Genomic DNA, 21054 nt, shown 5'->3' with positions numbered 1-21054 from the left:
CTGTAATGAATAATTGTTATCTAGGCAGAAGAGACAGAAGATTGTTATTCCTGGTTTATAAAAGACAATATCCACCTGCATGCAAACCGAAAACAAAAGCGTTTGACACCAGTGTAATGCTAGTTCTGGTCAAAGCAACTACCGGAAAACCGGCAGTACTGCTATGACTTATCCTATACGCTTAACTTGTGCCAGTATTTTTCGCTGAGTCATTAAGTTAATGCAAAGTGCGTAAACTATGTTACCTGCGAATATTTACTATTAAGCGGTAATTTTCTACGCAAGTACATCCCACTTAAGCACGGAAACCTTTTATTGTCACAAACACTACCCTCTATATACTTCTGACGTAGAAACTTGTTTCATACTTACTACAGTCAAATCTCGTTAATACGCACCTCACGTTAGGAATTTCTCGAATTTACGTACATTTTCAAAATGCCCGCTTGATTGCATATATACTTCTTGTAAAAATGTTTCTCATCTACGAATTTTTGTATAGCGCACTTTTCAGAATAACGAACGTAATTTTTCTCCATTTTACTTAAGGAACATCAGTATTACGAATTCTGGTAAAGTAACAGTGCCGCAACTGTCGCGTGAAACAGGAACAATCGTTGGAGTGTGCTTTCTGGGTGACAGAAGGCCCTGGGTGACAGAACACAGAAGAAGATAAAATATTATTGAACATTGAAGTTTTATTGAACATCAACAAAGTCCACACTTTCATCACTTAGTGCAATGATGTTTACTTCGAGGTATTGCGCACATTGAGATCTGTCGCGTGTGCTGAACACGCCAGAATAAAATAACTGATTTCTTAAAATTGGGCAGTTTCGAAGAATTCAACAGTTTTATTAAGACTTTGGGTGTCTGCACACGCATTTATTGCCAAAGTACCTAATTTCCATTACTTAGTTTAGGCACTGGCCTATAACGGCAAGTTTTTCATTGCAACAATATTTAAAAATGATTTTGGGCGGTCCCGCATGATTCGTTATATCCAGATTAGACTTTACACAGAAATTGAATTTTTTCGAGCTTTAGAACTCTTTCAGGTGTGGAAGAAAAGGAATCAGGATAGCACTTTGCTCATTGCATCGAGGCTCCCTTTCTTGTTTATGACACAAAAGACACACCCGACCAAAATTCAGCAACAATCATGATGTGTCGCCGACCGCAGCGCAGTTCCTCTAGTCTATAACACGATTGTTGTACAAAAGTACCAAAAATGTAGCAAATGCAATCAGTTTTTCTGTATTATGTGGCGTGATTTTTCGCGTCGGCTGTACGTTGAAGGGTTCTGAAATACGGAATGGCACAAGTGAAAGATTTCGGCTAATTCTTCCGGCTCTGCTTGTGACGTCGTTACGAGCGTAAAGCACATAAGTTTACCCCCGCAGGTTTCGCGAGGTAAGAATTTTAGAATTGAAAAAATGGGCAAAAAATTGCGGCATGGGCCGCCATTTTTTGCCCATTTTCATTCAATTCAACGAAGCTGGTTGGATAGCTGGTTGGGAAGCAAGGACATCCTTTGAGGTAGTAGTTTGATCTCATCATTGTATGGTGCCATTCCGGGTGGGTCGTCCTCAATACTTGAAGTGAATCTCGTTCCAATTTGATCTTACTACCCGCTGCGTAGAGAGTGTATTTGTTTATTTATTTATGAAATTATTTTTATTTATTTATTTTTTTGTGTATTTATTTATTTATTTATTTGTTTATTTATTTATTTATTCAGAACACTCCTAAGGGCCATCTAACAGAAGGGTATTACACAGGAGGGGGGGGGGTGCTATGACACATATAGGTACATGAAATGATTAATAAGTAAAATAAGTAAAATATAAGGTCGATATTCTTGCCGCATATTCTCCAATAATCACAATAAGTAATGGTAGGCGGAAACAATATTGAAACTATTAAAATATTTTAAATAAACTAAACAAAGAAGGAAATAGAGTCACAAGAGTGCAATAAGGCGCAATCTAGCTTACAACAAGCATATACGCCATTACAGCATAAACAAACGACAACATCGCCAAAACACGTGTGAATAAATAATTAGGCAAAGACAGCAATAAATAACACGAACCATGAAACGCGAATTTTATACAGAAGCAAACAAAAAAATACGGTGTTTTACGGTTTGCAGTGAAAAGAAGGGGGAAATACCAGAAAAGTCTCGCACATTTGCACTGATGCTTAGTGTCACGTGAACGGATGGTGACGTTGTATTTACCAGCTCATAGAGATGGACGCAGAAAAGCAGATGACATGTTTAACACAATGCCCATTGAATGCACAATCGGAAAACCTTAAAGCAAGGCACTCAATAAATAAACTACACACAAACGATAAGCACTCACACCTTACCTAACAATTTCAAAATACAATTAAAATCAAACCCCAAAAACCCTCTACAACAAAGTTCTACCCAATTATTTAAAATCCACCCATTACATCAAGTCCTAGTTAAAGTGTTTCCTACCACAACTCCCTAGTTGTGTACTACGACTGCGTCTCGAATGGACTGGCCTGCCCGGTCGTCGGCGCTGACGTGTCGCACCCGTTCCGTGGCCGCGATTCGGTGATAGCCGACCTCGTCTCGCTTCATTGCCCGCGTTCGATGCGCGCTGTCACTCCCTGGACGGCAAGAGCTTCGCGCGTCCCGACTGGTTCCCTCGGTGGCTACCCCCTGGTAGCCGCTGCCGCTAGAGGTCCTTGATGCCGGCGCTCGATGCGCGCGGCCGTCCTTTGGACGGCGTGGGCTCCGCGCGTCCTCAAGTTTCCTCTGTGGCTACCCCCTGGTAGCCGCTACCGCTGGAGTTCCCAGGTAGGCTCGGCACGAACGTAGCCTTTCGGGGACGTCGAAACGAAGGTCGACGGAGCGTGGACTTTGCCCGCTGGTGCCTGACCGATTCCGCTGGGGCCACGAAGACACAGGCTCGTGGTGCAACTAGGATGACGGTGCTGATGCGAAGTCGGCCCGCTGCCGCCCAGGCTCGGATGGCATGTTCGATGGCCTGGCCGCGTCCCCCTGGCTCGTTCCTTGAAGCGCACGTGCTCCTACCGCCTCCTGGTTTCTGGCCTCTCGGTTTCTTGCCTCTCGGTTTCTTGCCTCTCTTTTCTCTTTGTGCGCCCGGCTTTTAACCCCTCTGGGCTTTCTCGTGGCGCACTCTCATTGGCTCCTTGCTTTTCCATGTTCATATGTGGTCATCACGCCACTGGTCACCTGCGCGGCGTTCTCTAATTGGCTGACTAGCGCGCTGCCATATTTGACCGTGATGCCTCGGGGTTTACGCGCTGGCGTTTTCTTATTGGTTCGTTCATGGCACGCCGTTCAAATTGGCGTTTCTTTGTTCTTTTTTTGTTTTTCGGTGGGTTCTGATGCATCACTCTCAGGGGTTGCGCTTGACACATTACAATTACACCCCGCTTTAAGTGTTTTTTCTCAAAAAACTGCTTTGTCTTGGCCGCCGATGTTCACAAGTCTCACGTGGTTGGGGAAGTGTCTCGGCAATCGATTTCCTCGTGTTCTATCACCACAATCGCTCACTTCTCATGAGTCTACTGTTCATCACCACTGGTCACTTCTTTCGTCCAACTTTTCCCCACAGAGTTCACCTCGCCTTCACATTTTCCACACTTGTCTACACAACACGCACAATTGGTTCACACCACGTTCCCGTTCTCTCACCAATACATTACTTTCTCAACCCCCGACATACTCACTCTTCCGGAACACGTCACTGCAAACAAGCACTTCAATATTTTATTATTCGACAGCACTTTTTCGCAATGCACATAAAAACGCGTCTTTCTTCCTCGCACTCCTCAATCGCACTTAAGCTACTACGTATATCTTTTATATCTACACTTCAGGCACATACGCCTAACTACTCATACAATTTGCGCCGAACCCCATCGGTGAAATCAAACTCTTCATTTCTTTTCATATTGGACAACACTGCTTTCTTATTCTACATACCAGATTTGTGATATGTCTCTTATGAGCCCTAATCCTTTCCAAGTCGACTCCACGATTTCAATCAGTTGTTGAGATACGGCTTCATCTTCACCTTCTTCCACCTGTCCCATTCAGCACACTTGGTTGTGCTATCTGCACGGCTTTGTTACCCATCAATATTCACTTGACTTCGCGACCTATGACCCGAGCCATGTCTCCAGTCCTTGCCTATTACACGCTTTCTCTGGATTTTGGCGACTAGCACGCTCCCTGTGTTCTTATCTTATCTGCGCGTCTGCACTTGCGCTCTCCTATGAAGTGTGTACTATGGCTCTTCCCGGAGGAGGACACAATGCCAATCTCGTGGCTCACGCATCCTTCTCCGGGGCGCTGATTACAGAGCCATCCCTTTCTCTTAGGCGCGTTAGCCCGTCGTCTGCGCATTATCTTGGTAGGGTGCGCCAACTCTACTAACTTCTCAGCTACCCTATCTCTTTTCGCACACCTTGGCTCATGCCCTCTAACCTTCCTAAAAATCGAGCTCTTTTCCCTCATTCGCTTCGCAGGCTTTTGAAAAAGTGACCAGTTTTTCTCGCGCCACTGACTTTGAGCTACCAGCCCCTCTCCTGCATCCGTTTTACACTGCTCTACTTCTCGCTTTCCATCGGCGTCACAGAGCTCAGACTGAGGGCGTTGTTCTGGCTCCTCTGAATTCTCGGTACTCGGCTGCGGCCTAGTGGACTAATTGACAGTCCCAGATGCTGAGCTGCCCGCTTCAGTGCCCAACCATTTTGCACTAGCCTTTTCGGGGATGAGGCTGCTGTCACTACCCGTAGCCATTTCCAACGGCCTTCTGGCCGGATGCAATTCCTACCCGTACATGGAGCATCAGGTACCTCAATTTCAATTGCAAAACTTTCACAGACCGCCAAACCACCTCAGTCACCACCTCTACTAGGCGGCAGCAAGCTGTCCTCGCCCGGCTTGTTCTCAGCTCGCTCATCCCTAAGCTTCAGTCCAGCCGCCGCGCCACATACGGCCGATTCATCGCCTCGCGCTTCGAATGCACCTTTCACCTCAGCAGGCTGTCTTAAGCAATAATTGTTTTCTCTGAGTTCTTTTTTACTCGCGGCCTCATTGTCATCTGCGGCCTGCGTTCTTTCTATCTTACGTGACTCATAGCAGTCTGCAGTCCGCGTGCCTTCTTTCTCACGTGCGGCGCGTTCATCGTAATTTTTGCGTTCTTTTCATCGAGGAACCGCTTTAGTTCCTCATGCGCTCCTTGCACCTCTGCCTGTCTGAATACAATTTCTCTCCTTTTCTCCTCAATCCTTCTTTTCTCCGCCTCACATTTCTTTCCCCTGCCAAAAACCTTCCTTACCCCAACTCTGAGCTTTCGTTTTCTTTGCGAGATTCTTCGTCCAACAATTCAAAAACTGTTTCTTGTTCAAACCTCGCGTATGAACCAACGTCAACAACGTTCCCAAATCCATTCTCATAGCTGGTAAGACATGTGGCTGAGCCTGATAAAAGTATCCTGAGTGAGGATACATCTATCCTGGCAGGCTCACCAACTGTTTTTATTGTCACGTGAACGGATGGTGAGGTTGACTTTCCCAGCTCAGAGAGATGGACGCAGAAAAGCCGGTGACAAGTTTAACACAATGCCCCTTTAATGCACACTCGGAAAACCTTAAAGCAAGGCACTCAATAAATTAACTACACAAACGATAGGGACTCACACCTCTACCAAACAATATGAAAATACAATTTAAATCAAAACCACAAAAAGTCTCTACAGCAAAGTTCCACCCAAGTATTTAAAATCCACTCATTACATCAAGTCCTAGTCAAAGTCTTTCCTACCACAACTCCCTAGTTGTGTACTACGACTGCGTCTGTAATCGACTGGCCTATCCGGTAGTCGGCGCTGACATGTCGCACACGTTGCGTGGCCGCGACTCGGTGATAGCAGTCGTCATCTCACTTCAGTGCCGGCGTTCGATGCGCGCGGTTACTGCTTGGACGGCAAGGGCTCCGCGCGTCCCGACTGGTTCTCTTGGTGGCTACCACCTAGTAGCCGCTGCCGCTTGAGGTCCTTGATGCCGGCGCTCGATGCGCGCGGCCGTTCCTTGGACGGCGTAGGCTCCGCGCGTCCTGAGGTTTCCTCGGTGGCTACCCCCTGGTAGCCGCTGCCGCTGGAGGTCCCAGGTATGCTCGGCATGAACGTAGCCTTTCGGGGCCTTCGGAATGAAGGTCGACGGAGCGAGCAGGTTGGCCGCTGGTGCCTGACCGATGCCGCTGGGGCCACGAAGACGCGTGTTCGTGGGGCACATCCACATACAAAAACCTGAGGCTCACATCCAAAAACCTTAGGCGCCCTTCTTAAGGAAGTTTCTTCGTGAAGCTGAACACATCCTCAGGTTTTTGGATGTGAGTATCCTGTTCGCAAAGGACCACGTATGCTGGAGATACGAACCACGCTCCCAAAAACGTCTGCTCTCGTTTTCGTCGGCGCACTCAAAACTGGTGAAAAGGGGTATCGCGACGACTGCACTAAGGAGCGCCCTGCTTCGCTCTTGTCCCCACCAAGCTCCAACAAGCTTTTATACTCAGGTGAAGCGTTAGGGGGCGGCAGGTTTTCCGAATGAATTCCTGATTGCGGTAGCGGAAAGGCTCCTAGCCGAGTTAACGGGACGAAGGAGTCGAAGGCAGGAGCAGTATGAGGAGAAGAAAGTCGCGGTTATACCGTATATTCATGGCGTATCTCATCGGCTCAAGAAAGTAGGAAACCAGGCGGGCGTAAAGGTTGTGTTCTCAGCAAAAAACAAGTTGACTAACTTGTGCGGCAAAGTGAATGCTGAGTCGCATAATAAAGAACGAGGAACGTGCACCAGGAATCAGGCCACACGCTTCACGGATTGCACCAAAGAAATTGTATACGACATTCCACTTTTTTGTGGTCGTTCGTACACTGGGCAAACTGGAAGATGCGTGAATGATCGGCTGCGTGAACACGCCAACTCGCTGAAGACACCCACGGGAAGCTACCTCGCACTTCATTGCGCATCATGCGGCTGCGTGCCCCGTCTGGATGACTGCGCCATTTTGAAGAGGTACAGAGATACAGACACGAGGACGATACATAAAGCGTTCTAAATTGCGATAAAGAAAGAAAACTGCCTCAGTCAGCCGTCGGTGGCTTTAACACTAAAAGAGATAAATTACCTAAATGGATAAACATGGGATCCGACAAGATGTGATTACGTCTTCTCATGTTTGTGTAAACCTTCTGTTTTTGTTGTATTGTGTTTTGTGTGTGACAAGCATATTTATAAGCAAGCTGCAATAAATTACCCTCAGTTGTTTGTCAGCGCTTGTCTGTCCCTTTTTAAAGCAAAGGTTTTTACCTCTACCCCCCAAGGGTTCTTTCGCGACCGTTGGTGTCACCAGAAAACTCCAGCGAACAAATAAAAGAATTTACTGGCACCGCCGGGAATCGAACCTGGAACTAATAGACTAACAAAGCGGAAGCCCGTTGTCTTACCGATTTAGCTACGAGCCCACGCGAAGACAGGGAAGACAGGTGGTGTACTCACCAAGCACATCTACGGGTTTACCCCCATTGTTCTCGCTGAATGCCACGTGAAAGCGTCACGCGACCACTCACGCCCGTCTAGCGGCCCTGTGCGCACCTTGCTCATGTGCTAAGAGTTATAAAATTAAAGGAAGCTCAAACCAATCATGGCATCTCACTTCTAGTCCGCCAATGTGCTATCAAGCCTGTGGCCTCCAGTGTTCACGTAAACAATCACAGCTCCTTGTCGTCCGCCCTCACGACAAACCAAGGAATACATTCAAATACTCCTTGATGGCCAGGCCATCACTCCACCCCCAGCGTCAAGATCCTGGGCCTACATTTCCAGGCCAACACCAAGAGTGACGTCTCCTTGCAGCGCCTCAAAAACAGCATTAATCTAATCATACACATGATCAGGCGAGTTGCCACCAAGAAGCGAGGCCTAAAAGAATCCGGTACCTTTCGATTAATTGAAGCTTTTGTCCTCTCGAGAGTTACTTACGACAAACCCCTATCTTCTTCTCGACAAGGAAGACATAGAGATGCTTTAAATAATGAGTAGAAAGGCGGTCGAGCAGGCCATTGGTCTTATCATTAGTGCGTCCACACAGAGGCTGCTTAGCACAGGGCTCCACAACACGGTGGAAGAGCTGATAGAAGGCCATCTTTCTAACCAGAAGGTCGGACTCAGAACAGCGATGGGTAACCGCATGCTTCACCAGATTGGCTGGGCAGCCCAAAATGTCACTCAGCTTGACGTACTCCCAGACTTTTGGCGACTGAAACTAAAGATGCTCCCTTTGCTTACAAATATGAACCCCTCACATGACGAGGGTCACCGAAAAGCACGGGCTCAAGTGCTAAACACCACCCTCGGTGGGGATCATGCAGTTATCTACACAGATGCCTCCAAACATCGGGGGCAGCAATACGCCATCATCGTGGCTTCTTCCAGAATCAACCTCCTTGCGTGTACCTCGCTTAGGACCCAAGAAATGACGGCAGCAGAAAAGGCAGCCATCACCTTGGCTCTCGCTCAACCAGGGGTTCGGAGGACAGTCAACGATTCCGAGAAAGCCTACTGGAATTACCAGTAGGGTTGGGTGTGCTGACCTGCACTGCGCGTGCTAAAAAAACACTCCCCAAACGGTTCCATTCAGCTCATCTGGACACCCCCTCACGCTTCAATGGAGGGCAACAAATACGCCCACCCAACAAGCCTGCGCTTTTACCTCCCGTGATATGTAGCTGCACGAGGACAGTCACCCTCTTGTCACGTTCAGAAAGATAACCCAGCATTATCGCCTTCTGAGACAGACCGTACCTTCGCCTTACCCTTAGAACAACAAACTACCCTACGGCTCATACAATCCGGGCTCCTTCCCGCAGCCTACGCGTCTTCACGTAATGCATCCGAATCGCTACGACGCTGAACGTAAATTTTTCTCAGAAGTAGGAATACTCCGCCCCGTAATCGGGGTGTGCGACTTTAGCCCTGAGCACCCTCCTCTCTTTCCGTCAACTACCCAACAAGAGCAACGGGAGATGCTGCTGTCCAGGTCTTCTCTACCTACCCAGCTTCAGCTTGTGGACAGAACACATGCCGCGCGGACTGCATATGGGCCCCACAGAAGAAGGAATCGTTCCCCATGGCTGCACTCTGGGCCGTTCAAAAATCTGAACAGAAGTATTTCTTCCTCCTCCTTCTCAGCCGCAAGTCTCGTCGCCTCCGTGCGCGGCGCAGAGACGGAGAAGTCAGACCATTTAACACCGGGTTGGAGCTTACTTTGATTTTATAAAAAAAAGTTTCCACTCTTGTGCTACACCAATACAACTCAACCAAACTCCGTTCATGTATCATGCATTGATTTAACCTTACCAAGAATATCTCTTTGAAGTAATAAATGGTGTGGTTAAGTGCATTTCACTTCTCTCTGGTTTTACTATTTGTAGAGCGATGTGAGTGATTTTAAGTGACGTCGCATGAGTAATCGTTATGGGTGCCGTTTACAGCTTTGCGTTCCAACCACATTCACGGGGTGGATTGGCGTGATTTTTTGTTGCGCTTCAAATCATGGCGTCTATTCACCAACTAGCCCTGCAAGCAGTTCTCAAGGGCTAAGAGTGCCAGAGAAGAAGTTATTTATGGTTGATGAGACTGTAAATACTAAAACCGACGAGTAGAAGTAAAAGTGACGCAAAACAAAATATAATGGAGATGGCTGGTGTATAGGGCCAGGATTATTACATGTGATATGACAAGAGCTGCAGAAATTTTAACTCAGCTAAAAACTAAATAACGTTGACTAGAAAAGATTGGTTCATCGGCTAAACAGTATGATGGGTGCAGTGAAATGTGTCGTCTGTATAATTCAGGGAAATGTTTGTGTCGTGTTGTGTCAAGTGCCTTGCATGTGATTAGTAGGTGAACTACAGATAGGTCCCTTCCACACCTGCTACACATGGATCGCGAAGATCCAGTGAGCAGGTGGGAGTGCGTTACATGTGTGTGGCCTATCCACAGACTAGCCAGGGTGACTTCAGTGTATCTGTTGTAAGAGCCAGTTGTGCAGCCTCCCAATTGTGGTTTTATTACGTGTAGTTTGTTGTCTGTTTGTTGACTCCAGTGTAGTTGCCATGTGTTATAAAGTTATTGTCTGGTGTATGTCTTTAAGTCGGTGTAAGGTACTGTTGTTATGTCAACTGTGGTCATGAGAGCAGCCGCACCAGCCATTTCATCAGCGGCCGCATTGCCAGGGATCCCACAGTGACCTGGTACCCAGCATATAGTTATTTCTAAATTTGAAGCCCATGCAGTCATTATAGCCTTTACAAAAATATTGATCACATAGTTTTCAGACGACCTTCTTGATGACAGAACCTGCACAACGCTTAGAGAATCTGTCCACACGATGACCTCGGGAATTTTATGTTTGATGATGTGATTTGAAATGAGTAAGAGGCCGTACGCTTCTGCCGTGTTATTACTGCTATGAAAATTCATTGTTTCAGTAACGCTAAAATTTGGTCCGTGCGCTGCACAAGAGACAGGAGAAGCAGTTTTCGGCGCGTCGCTGAAGTATTCTGCGCACCTGTACTTCGCCTGCAGGAACAGGAAGGGCTGGAGAATTCCACTCCTGGGCACCCTATTTTTTCCTTCTTGCGTGGATGACAGATCGAATGATATCGGACGAAGATGCTATGGTGGAATGAAATTATGCATGAGTGTCTTGTGCGTGTCTGAAAGGGGGACATTGAGTGCACAAGCCTCCTGCCCCACTCTGAGAGATAAAGGTGAGGACATAGGTGGCCTGTTTAAAAAGATTTGCAAGTTTCATGTATAGGATTAAAAGGATGGTTGGTGAGAGACACGATCTTATATGCGTACAGCATGTCAATATACTCCCGCTCATGCCCTAGGCACCATTTGTCACACTCGACAAACAGACTCTCGACAGGGCTAGTGCGGAAAGCGCCGCATGAGAGGCGAAGGCCAAAATGTAGCACTCGGTCGAGCCATACACGAGACTGGCGTAGTCAAGCCGAGACCCCACCAAGGCAGTGTACAGGCGTAGTAGGAGTTAGGAGTTGTTTGTAGGCCCAATAAGATTGGTGTGAGAGGACCTTAAGAATATTCGCCGTTTTTAAGCATTTGCATTTAAGCTGTTTGAAATGCGGAATGACTGTAAGCTTTTCGTCGAATAAAATGCATAAAAACTCGTGATCCTTGTTCACAGGAATCGACACGCCGTTAAAGCGACACTGAAGTGATTTGTAAACATTGCGGGATTACTAGCGCGAATTGTAGTCCGGAGTCCATAGGCCGTGTTTCGACCCCCCTGAGCGCGTTTACGCGAATTTATTTAGTAGAAAAATCAATTCGAAAATGTTGTCCTTCTCTCCGCACCCTCACCCATTTTCTGTGGCGTTTTCGTGTGACGTGAGGAGGAGATGAGCTGGCAATTGGCTGGGCTACTGCACGGCTCGCCGACCTTCCGACAGAGTCATTCGGCCAAGCGTTTAGTCCGCCGACGGGTCGTCGCAATTCGCTAGCTCAGTTGAAACTAAGCCACAACACGTCTGTGAATGGAAGAATGTGCCTTTCTTTACTTTGTTAGTTTGTACACTGTATCAAGCTCCGAGTCCGGGTCGCTCCACACAAGCGCTGCACAAGTGCACATGCGGAGCTTCGCTGATTGGCACACTGGTAGGAAAATCTATGGTCACTTGAAGGCGGGAGAAGAATCAGCGAAGTCAGCGAAAGAAAAATTACGCCCATCTTCCCGCGAGGGAACCCTGATGGGATGCGACGCATCAGGGGGGAGCGTTTGGACTGACGCTGGTATTGGATTGCGTCAGTCCACTCGCTGAAGGGACTGTCGCTTCCATCACGTCTTCATCGGAAGATCTTGCACGGAGGTATCGTCAAGCAAAGTCAAGTCAAGTGCGAGAGCGAGCGCTGGACTGATCCGGCGGCGTGCGCGCCCCCGCTTATATTCCCGCTTTTGAAAGGAGAGGAGCCGGGGGGAGAGTCGCGTGCATGCGCACACATGCGCGCACCCAGAGCAGCGAAGCGCACACGCGCAGCTGTTGTTATGATAATGAGAAGGAGTGAGAGTGCGCACACATGCGCGCACCCAGAGCAGCGAAGCGCACACGCGCAACTGTTGTTATCATAATGAAACGGAGTGAGAGTGTTACGCACAGCTTTCGGAGATAAGAACGCGGGAGAGTTGCACATGTGCAGTGAGCGTGCGGACAACGCCGACACCGGAGGGACATACCCCGAGCAAGAGATACGTCGCATCTAATAAAATTAACTGAAAATCTTACCGTACAGCGCAAAACTAGGGAGCAGGAAGCATTTTTTTGCGCTGGGTGACCAAGCACAACGGTCAGCATCACGACCACACATATGCGAGCCCTTTTCCGTTAAAGAAATGCAATTGCTAGACGTGTGAGATATTGTGGATGTTTGGGGGACGCTTACTGCACGAGCACTAACAACAAATAGTCACCTAAGGTACTTCAAATGTTAAAAATAAAAGGGTAAACTGGCGATACATTATATAAATTATATATCCTACCTCGGCAGCGTGGTCCCGTGGCCGAGTGGTCTGGAGCGCTAGGAATGTTATTATGCAAGTCGCAAGTTCGAATCCCAGAGGGTACATGCTTTCTAAAGCAAAGCTTTCTACCTCTACCCCCAAGGGTTCTTTCGCGACCGTTGGTGTCACCGGAAAACTCCAGTGAACAAATAAAAGAATTTACTGGCACCGCCGGGAATCGAACCTGGAACTAATAGCCTAACAAAACGAGAGCCCGTTGTCTTACCGATTCAGCTACGAGCCCACGCGAACACGGGAAGACAAATGGTGTACTCACCAAGCACATCTACGGGTTTGCCCCCTGCCTTCTCGCGGAATGCCACGTGAAAGCGTCACGCGACCACTCACGCCATCTAGCGGCCCTGTGCGCACCTTCCTCGTGTGCTAAGAGTTACAAAAATTAAAGGAAGCTCACACCAATCCAAGGAATCTCACTTTTAGTACGCTAATGTGCTAAAGCCTGTGGCCTCCAGTGTTCACCTAAAAAATCGCAGCTCCTTGTCGTCCGCCCTCACGCCAAATCAAGGAATACATTCAAATACTCCTTCATGACCATGCCATCACTCCAAACCCCAGCATCAAGATCCTGGGCCTACATTTCCAGGCCAACACCAAGAGTGACGTCTCCTTGCACCGCCTCAAAAACAATATTAATCTAATCATAGACATGATCAGGCGAGTTGCCACCAAGAAGCGAGGCCTAAAAGAATCCGGTACCTTTCGATTAATTGAAGCTTTTGTCCTCTCGAGAGTTACTTACGACAAACCCCTATCTTCTTCTCTACGAGGAAGACATAGAGATGCTTTATATAATGATTAGAAAGGTGGTTGAGGAGGCCATTGGTCTTCTCATGAGTGCGTCCACACTGAGGCTGCTTAGCACGGGCTCCACAACACGGTGGAAGAGCTGATAGAAGGCTATCTTTCTAACCAGAAGGTCCGACTTAGAACTGCGGTGGGTAACCGCATGCTTCGCCAGATTGGCTGGGCAGCCCAGAATGTCACTCTGCTTGACGTACTGCCAGACTCTTGGCGACTAAAACTAAAGATGCTCCCTTTGCTTAGAAATATGAACCCCTCACATGACGAACGTCAACGAAAAGCACGGTCTCAAGCGCTAAACACCACCCTCGGTGGGGCTCATGCAGTTATCTACACAGATTTCTCCTAACATCGAGGGCAGCAACACGCCATCATCGTGGATACCTCCAGAACCAACCTCCTTGTGTTTACCTCGCTTAGGACCCAACAAATGACGGCAGCAGAAGAGGCAGCCATCACCTTGGCTCTCACTCAACCAGGGGTTCGGAGGGTAGTCACCGATTCCCAGCAAGCCTACTGGAATTACCAGTCGGGTTGGGTGTCCTGGCCTGCATGTGCGTGCTAAAAAACCACTCCCCAAACGGTTCCATTCAGCTCATCTGGACACCGCCTCACGCTTCAATGGAGGGCAACAAATACGCCCACCCAACAAGCCTGCGCTTTTACCTCCCGTGCTATGGAGCTGCACGAGGACAGTCACCCGCTTGTCACGTCCAGGGAGATAATCCAGCATTATCGCCTTCTGAGACAGACCGTACCTTCGCCTTACCCTGACCTTTCCAGAGAGAACCCTACGGCTCATACAATCCGGGCTACCCGCCGCGGTGGCTCAGTGGCTACGGCGTTGCGCTGCTGAGCACGAGGTCGCGAGTTAGATTCCCGGCCGCGGCGGCCGCTTTTCTGATGGAGGCGAAAAGCAAAAACACCCGTGTGTACGAGATTTCCGCGCACGTTAAAGATCCCCAGGTGGTCAAAATTAAACCGGAGCCCTCCACTACGGCGCGCCTCATCGCCTGCGTTGCGTCGGCGCGTTAAACCCTACAATCAATCAATACAATCCGCGCTCCTTCCCACAGCCTACGCGTCTACACGTAATGCATCCGAATCGCTACGACGCTGAATGTAAACTTTTCTCAGAAGTAGGAATACTCCGCCCCGTAATCGGGGTGTGCGACTTTGGCCCTGAGCACCCTCCTCTCTTTCCGTCAACTACCCAACAAGAGGAATGGGAGATGCTGCTGTCCAGGCCCTCTCTACCTACGCAGCTTCAGCGGGTGGGCAGAACACAGGCCGCGCGGACTGCATATGGGTCCCACAGAAGAAGGAATCACTCCCCAAGGCTGCACTCTAGGCCGTTCAGAAATCTAAACAGAAGTATTTCTTCCTCCTCCTTTTCAGCCGCAAGTCTCGTCACCTCCGTCCGCGGCGCAGAGACGGAGAAGTCAGATCGTCTAACACCGGGTGGGCGCTTACTTTTATTTTATAAAAAAAAGTTTCCACTCTTTCTACACCAATACAACTCAACCAAATACCGTTCATGCATCATGCATTGATGTAACCCTACCAAGAATATCTCTTTGAAGTAATAAATGTAATAAATGGCGTGGTTAAGTGCATTTGAGTTCTCTCTGGTTTTACTATTTGTTGAGCGATGTGAGTGATTTTAAGTAACGTCGCATGAGTAATCGTTATGGGTGCCGTTTACAGCTTTGCTTTCCAACCACATTCACGGGGTGGATTGGCGCGATGTTTTTTCTTCTTTCCCATTTTATAAAATAATTACCGACTTATGAACCGGATAAACGATGAAAAGTGTGGTAAGTTTAGCCAGTCTACGCAGTGCAAACAAATCTGGGAGCTTCGCAAATTCACTTCAGTTCCCTTTAACAGTGATGTCTGAGTCCAGGTAGACTCCACGCCTCCTGGAGAACACAACACAAGAGCTCATTGCAGGATCAAGATGAAAACCATTCTTGTCTGCCCAGCCGGCACGTTTCTTTTCACCGAGCTGGATTTGACGTTCGCTGATGGACATATTACATGATTTAATAATATCTGGACTTCGTCTACATACATGGAATAAGATTGTAGGTGGCAATGCCTTTCCAGGACAGTTCATCTTAACTATGAAGAGCGTGCAGCTCAACACTCAACCTTGCGGCACGCCATTTCTTGCACATGAACCTTTTACAGTGAAGAACCAACTCTCAGTCGAAACGTTCTGTCTGAGAAGTAACTAACAAGGGTGTTTCACATGTTACCCGAAACACCAAATGACTTGAGGTCACAAAGGACCCCGTAACGCCAAGCGGTGTCGTCGGCCTTCTCAAGGTCAAAAAAAATCGCGCCAGTCCACCCCGTGAATGTGGTTGGAAAGCAAAGCTGTAAACGGCACCCATAGCGATTACCCATGCGAGGTCACTTAAATTCACTCACATCGCTCTATAAATAGCAAAACCAGAGAGAAGTGAAATGCACTTATCCACACCATTTATTACTTCAAAGAGGTATTCTTGCTAAGGCTAAATCAATGCAGGAAGCATGAACGGTGTTTGGTTGAGTTGTATTGGTGTAGCACAAGAGTGGAGCGTTTTTTTTATAAAATTAAAGTAAGCTCCAACCCGGTGTTCGACGATCTGTCTTCTCCATCTGCGCCGCGGACGGAAGAGACTCGATTTGCGGCAGAGAAAGAGGAGGAGGAAGAAATACTTCTGTTCAGATTTCTGAACGGCCCAGAGTGCAGCCCTGGGGAGTAATTCCTTCTTGTGTGGGGCCCATATGCAGTCCGCGCGGCCTTTGTTCTGTCCACCCGCTCAAGCGGGGTAGGTAGAGAGGGCCTGGACAGCAGCATCTCCCATTGCTCTTGTTGGGTAGTTCACGGAAAGAGAGAAGGGTAATCAGGGCTAAAGTTGCACACCCCGATTACGAGGCGAAGTGTCCCTACTTCTGAGCAAAATTTGCATTCAGCGTCGTAGCGATTCGGATACATTTAGTGAAGACGCGTAGGCTGTGGGAAGGAGCCCGGTTTGTGTGAGCCGTACAGTAGTTTGTTGTTCTCTTGAAAGGTCAGGGTAAGGCGAAGGTACGGTCTGTCTCAGAAGGCGATAATCGTGGGTTATCTCCCTGAACGTGACAAGCTCCTTCGTGCAGCTCCATAGCACGAGAGGTAAAAGCGCAGGCTTGTTGGGTGGGCGTATTTGTTGCCCTCCATTGAAGCGTGAGGGGGTGTCCAGATGAGCTGAATGGAACCGTTTGGGGAGTGGTTTTTTAGCACCCGCAGTGCAAGTCAGGACACCCAACCCTACTGGTAATTCCAGTAGGCTTGCTGGGAATCGATGACTACCGTTCGAACCCCTGGTTGAGCGAGAGCCAAGGTGATTGCTGCCTCTTCTGCTGCCGCCATTTCTTGGGTCCTAAGCGAGGTACACGCAAGGAGGTTGGTCCTGGAGGTAGCCACGATCATGGCGTATTACTGCCCTCGATGTTTGGAGGCGTCTGTGTAGGTAACTGCATGATCCTCACCGAGGGTGGTGTTTAGCGCTTGAGCCCGTGCTTTTCGGTGACCCTCGTCATGTGAGGGGTTCATATTCATAGCAAAGGGAGCATCTCTAGTTTTAGTCTCCAAGAGTCTGGGAATACGTCAATCGGAGTGACATTCTGGGCTGCCCAGCCAACCTGGTGAAGCATGCGGTTACCCATCGCAGTTCTGAGTCAGACCTTCTGGTTAGAAAGATGGCCTTCTATCAGCTCTTCAACCGTGTTGTGGAGCCCCGTGCTAAGCAGCTTCTGTGTGTACGCACTCATGAGAAAACCAATGACCTGCTCGACCCCTTTTCTAATCATTATATAAAGCATCTCTATGTCTGCCTTGTCGAGAAGAAGACATGGGGTTCACGTAAGTAACTCTCGAGAGGACACTTTAGGATTCGCTTCCTGGTTGCAACTCGCCTGATCATGTGCATGATTTATTAATGCTGTTTTTGAGGTGCTGCAAGGAGACGTCACCCTGTGTTTTAGCCTCCAGATGTAGGCCCAGGATCTTGATGCTGAGGCTTGGAGTGATGGCCTGCCCATCAAGGAGTATTTGAATGTATACCTTGGTTTGGCGTGAGGGCGGACGAGAAGGAGCTGTGATTGTTTACGTGAACACTGGAGGCCACAGGCTTTAGCACATTGGCGTACTAGAAGTGCGATGTCATGCGTTGGTGTGAGCTTCCTTTAATTTTTGTAACTCTTAGCACATGAGCAAGGTGCGCACAGGGCCGCTGGACGGGCGTGAGCGGTCATGTGACGCTTTCACGTGGCATTCAGCGAGAACGCAGGGGGTAAACCCGTAGACGTGCTTGGTGGGTACACCACCTGTCGTCCCCGTCTGCGCGTGGGCTCGTAGCTAAATCGGTAAGACAACGGGCTCTCGCTTTGTTAGTCTAGTAGTTCCAGGTTCGATTCCCGGCGGTGCCAGTAAATTCTTTTATTTGTTCGCTGGAGTTTTCAGGTGACACCGACGGTCGCGAAAGAACCCTTGGGGGGTAGAGGTAAAAAGCTTTGCTTTAAAAACAGTTAAACAATACTGCTTATGCACTAAGGCGTCCTTGATGAACGAGTCAAGTGCGACCAGTTGATCGGTCATTGACCGCCCCACCGTGAAGCCTGCCTGGCAGCTCTGGAGAAGACCGTTGTACTCAAGGAAGTATACGAGCCTGCGATTTATCATCTTCTTGAGAACCTTGCACAAGCAGCTCGTTAGGGCTATGGAATGGTAACTTGAGTGGGACGACGGGCCCTTTCTCTCCTTCAAGAAAGCCACTATTATGGCCTCCCTCCAAGAGTGTGGAATGTGCTGCGAGAGCCATATTTTATTATATAGATGGAGCAGTGTTTCAAGTGTGTCCGCGTGTAGATGTTGTATATGTATATGTGATGTTGTCTGGGCCTGGAGCTGATGGTTTACACGTAGTCAGAGCAGCCCTCGGCTCATGCACTGAAAACTCTGAGTTATAAGATGTTTGCCTATTGTTATCTTATATAGGTTTCTTTTCGGCCGATGTTTGGTGTTTATGAAAGTGGTTGTGTAGTGTGCTGAACTGGACACCTGTTGGAAGTGTTGTGCGAGGGTGTCAGCCTGCTCTTCGAGTGGATCACCTGTTGTGCTGACCAGAGGCAGGCTGTGTGTTTGTTGTCCCTTGAGTTTGGGTATTCGTGTCCATACTTTTCGTGTGTCTGCGTATGAGTTTATTGATGTTATGAATGAGCGCCAACTATCTCGTTTTGCCTCACGGCGTACCCATTTTCCTAGACACACCAGATCAAGAACATTCGTGCAAGCTCTGTTGCGCCAACTGCCAGGGGGAACATCCAGCGGACGACCCCACATGTCGAGCCCGCGAACAAGCTGACTCCGCGGCATCCAAGGCGGCGTATCTCAAGAGAGTCCAGGCTCGAAAGAAATACGAGAAAAAGCCCGAAACGTCCCGACAAGTTACTACTGAGGGTGAGACCATTAACAAACACGACAAGTCCAGGAGCCAGGGAGCCGGCACATCACTGTGGAAACAGCACACAAGCAGAATGCCGGTGAAGACAACAGCTGTGGCAAGCCATGGCAGGAGTGGCAGCCGCGCCTGCACTAACGGTAACCGGAGAGCACGAAGCCTCAGCCTGCGAAGAAAGCGCCGCTCGGTGAGTCGGTCAGCCTTGCCTCCCATCAACCCCTCAGTGCACAAAAACACACGCAAATACACCACACCCACATGGCAGTCAGACGCGTACAAACGAGCGCTCCTCTGCCCAAAGCCAAGCATTGCTGAGTCATTGAGACGCATTCCCGACGACACACCCATAGCTCCGCCTACTGAGTCGCAAACCGCGGATACAAACATAATGGACACTAGCGAGGTCCCCCCGATCCAGAATAGCGAAGAGGAGTCTCCCCGCCGAACCTCTTTGACACAAAAGCGCGAACTGGACAATCCCCCCAGCAAACGACAGTGCGCTGTCGTCGTTAATAACCAAGAACTGGACTTCTCGGAGCTCAAGACCCAAATCAGTGTAATCACCGCTCAGGTAGAGGCCGTCACGAAAGCGGCAGAGGAGTTGGAGAAGAAAACAGAGGCCCGTTTTATAGAGATTGAGCAGAAAGCCGAACAGTCAGCCTCTCAACTAGCCCTAATGATGGAAAAAATAGAGCAATCGCTGAAAGCCATACAGCAATCGCAACAGGACATCCAGAGACGCTTAGATGGCCTGGAGTCAACACCCTCCTCGGCACACCGTTTTACGTCACCCCGCTCGCATCCCTACGCCTCAGAGGCCAACCAGCGCCACCGCACTCTACACACCAACAATGGGGACAACTAGACCACAGGTGACCTCGAACATTTCCGCCACACAACCGTGTAATAACCCATCAGATGATATTCTAGTTTGGCAATGGAACTGCAGAGGACTTCGAACCAAAAGAGGACTGCTTCTCCAACACCTGCAAAATGTTTCACGCAAGCCCGACGTAATACTCCTACAGGAAACAATGACATCGGCACGTGTCCCTGGGTACCAAACATTTGATACCGCGGACATACGGGACAACACATGCAAGATAGCCACACTAGTAAACAAATCACTAACGGCCACCGAGGTGCACGCGCACGCCGACGACAGCCTGCACACCGTAACAATTGAAATTATACCGCAGCCTACGAAAAAACGGAGTAAGCCGCAGACAATATTAATAACAAACCTGTACAGTCCGCCGCGGGCGTATAGAGCAAACTTCAATCGAATATTTGAGAATATTCCAAATAAGCGCGTTGCGCACCTTATCGGGGGTGACTTCAACGCTCCGCATGCGGCATGGGGGTACAGCCGCATCACTGCGAAGGGACGTAAACTCGACGCGCTTGTCAACAAACACGGGTACACTCTGCTCAATGATATCAATCAACCTACCAGAGAAGGAAACTCGGCCGAAAAGGACACAACCCCTGATCTTACCCTGTTCAAAGGACAGTACACATGCCAGTGGAGCAACTCCCACGAGTCACTTTCAAATGTTTGGTACCCAGGGACACGTGCCGATGTCATTGTTTCCTGTAGGAGTATTACGTCGGGCTTGCGTGAAACATTTTGCAGGTGTTGGAGAAGCAGTCCTCTTTTGGTTCGAAGTCCTCTGCAGTTCCATTGCCAAACTAGAATATCATCTGATGGGTTATTACACGGTTGTGTGGCGGAAATGTTCGAGGTCACCTGTGGTCTAGTTGTCCCCATTGTTGGTGTGTAGAGTGCGCTGGCGCTGGTTGGCCTCTGAGGCGTAGGGATGCGAGCGGGGTGACGTAAAACGGTGTGCCGAGGAGGGTGTTGACTCCAGGCCATCTAAGCGTCTCTGGATGTCCTGTTGCGGGTTAAAAGACGGCTGATGCACAGCCGTCTTTTAACCCGCGCGAATACCTCGAGTTTTTTCGAGCGCAGCGCAAGGTACATCCCTCCCCCCATCGTACACTCACAAGGCGGCAGTCCGTCCTCCTCCGACAGATTCAGACAAACACATTACCCACTGAACATCTCACACATCGCTTTCG

The 21054-nt window shown here is 48.9% G+C and overlaps 1 protein-coding gene across 1 annotated transcript in view; it reads left to right on the top strand.

Annotated features, from left to right (window-relative positions):
• Positions 1–21054, top strand: part of LOC144144738 (solute carrier family 13 member 4-like) — a 167202-nt gene that overhangs the window by 20415 nt on the left and 125733 nt on the right. The gene's annotated exons all lie outside the window — the stretch shown is intronic.

The sequence above is a fragment of the Haemaphysalis longicornis genome, unplaced genomic scaffold (genome assembly GCF_048455015.1).
Source record: "Haemaphysalis longicornis isolate Haplotype H1 unplaced genomic scaffold, Haemaphysalis longicornis Haplotype H1 scaffold_1, whole genome shotgun sequence".
Classification (NCBI taxonomy): Eukaryota; Metazoa; Arthropoda; class Arachnida; order Ixodida; family Ixodidae; genus Haemaphysalis; species Haemaphysalis longicornis.
Note: the sequence above shows the minus strand (reverse complement) of the source record. Positions and strands in the feature narration are given on the sequence as shown.